This window comes from Aegilops tauschii, chromosome 4 (genome assembly GCF_002575655.3).
Source record: "Aegilops tauschii subsp. strangulata cultivar AL8/78 chromosome 4, Aet v6.0, whole genome shotgun sequence".
NCBI classification, from domain to species: Eukaryota; Viridiplantae; Streptophyta; class Magnoliopsida; order Poales; family Poaceae; genus Aegilops; species Aegilops tauschii.
The window spans coordinates 19722073-19724212 of record NC_053038.3 but is presented as its reverse complement, the minus strand read 5'-3'; positions in this window follow the sequence as shown (position 1 = coordinate 19724212).

Here is a 2140-nt window from a genome sequence, read left to right as displayed (position 1 = left end):
TCCGTTTTGTCATTAGCAGCTTTGACTGGGCTCGGCGATTATCAGTCGCTTTAGCTGGGCTTGGCGAATCAACAGCATGACCCGTTGGATCATTTTCCATCTGTTCAACAAAGGTTTCATGATCTTGCGGTGGCGGGTCATCAAGAATAGCATCAGCATTTGGCTCAAACGGTTCTGGGGTCCTCTCCGGTTCAATGGCCGGGTTATCATCAGCCGGTTTATTCAACTTGGCCTTTTTGCTGGGTCTAGGCTTGGCACTGAGAGGAACAACATAAAGGTTAGTACAGGGGGCAAACATAAGGTGTTAAGGGTTCATTTAAAGCATAAACTCACCCAGGAACCGTTTTGAGGGTTGGAAGTTGCGTTTCTGTTGATTCGCCAGAAGAGGAATGAGAAGTTCCCTGATAATTTGAATCAGACGGAGTAAGAGGTTGCCGGAAATAACCCGCCTTAGGATAATGTGGGTCAGAATTATAAGAGACCTCTGGGCGACGTTTACGCACCGGCATGTTCGGTAAACCGGAAGAAGTTACCACATGACCGCTATGCCGAGTTGTGCGGCGAGCTTCGTGTTGCTGTTTCTTCAAAAGAAAGTTTGGATCCATGTGAGCTACAAGGTGAGAAAATCTTACTTTCCGGTTTGCTTGACGAGTTTTCGGAGTTGGCAGAGGTTCTGAACCGGAGGAAAGAATAATTACCTCTACATCACCAGCTTGGCTAGCCTCTGCGTCCTCCTGATAAAAATCATTATCAATAAGATGTATGAAGAAGGAACCAAGTGAATCAAGTTCTACCTCTGACTCGTGATTTTCATCGTCGTCATCAATGTTTAAATCGGTGGAGTCGGCGGTTTTCTTTTTGGCAGGCTTCTTGGTGACCTTAGTCTTGACACGAGGGGTTTTCGCCGGTTTATCCTGCGGTTTCTTCTTCCAGAACGGATCATCACCCTGTCAAAGACTGACAAAGGTTATAAGGGAATATTAAAAAGGGTCGGACTAAAACAAGAGTTACACAATTCTTACAGCTGGCGGTTTATTGGAAACACAGAAAGGATTAAGCCCTGTTTTACTGCATTCAGCCACCGGCTCATCCAGCATCTTCTTAACAGCTTCAGTAATTTCAGCATCAGATAGCTCGATATCAATATGGCGTTGAGGGTCTTTTAAGTCCCCTGTGTATTCACACATTAAACCGGGGCGACGGCTTAGAGGTAAGATACTCCAAGAAACCCAGCAACGGACAAAGTCGATCCCTGTTAAACCGTTTGCCACAAAGGCTCGGAGCTTTGAAAGCTGTGGTGCATACTTGGCTCGTTCCTTTGCGCTCAGTCCTTGGGGAAATGGATGTGTACCGGTAAGCCGGTGAGCACAATAACCCGCAGAGGATTTTCTTCAGCTGGAGACGTATCTCGGCAATAGAACCAAGTCTGATTCTAGTCTTTGGGGTGACTATGATGCTTGGCGTGAGGGAAACTGGCATCTTTCCGCTTCTGAATTGAAACCCCGCCAAGTTCAGTATTGGGCCCATCTGTAAATTCAGTACGGCGGTTCAAATAGAAGAAGTCTCTGAACAGTTCAACAGTGGGTTCTTCCTGCAGATAAGCCTCGCAAAACACTTGAAAATTACAAATATTGGACACAGAGTTAGGTCCAATATCTTGAGGGTGGAGTTGGAAGCTAGCAAGCACATCACGGAATTTTTTTGATCCGGGAGGGCTAAACCCTCGACCCAGATGATCACCGAATACAATCACTTCTCCATCCTTGGGCTCAGGAGGATTTTATGGACCAGGGGCTCTCCAGTGGATGACTTCCTTTTTTACTAAAGCGCCGGTTGCGACGCACCCGTTCAGTTGTTCTTCAGTAACCCGGGAAGGAACCCAGTTGCAAGCATAAAAAGATTTGGCCATTTATTCAACAACCTGAAGGAAGATTTGTGCCGGTTTAAGATTCATGATTGGCAAGCATAAAGTGTTGCAGGTTAAGAGACAGAAAGTGTTAAAGCATGCAAAATTGTTAAACCGGAGGTTGATGCTATCAGAATTATAATGATAAGCAATTGGCGGTTTAAGAGGGGACTAATGGTACCTGGCGGGTTATCATTTTCTAAAGTTAAACCACCTATATTGATATTGAAGGTA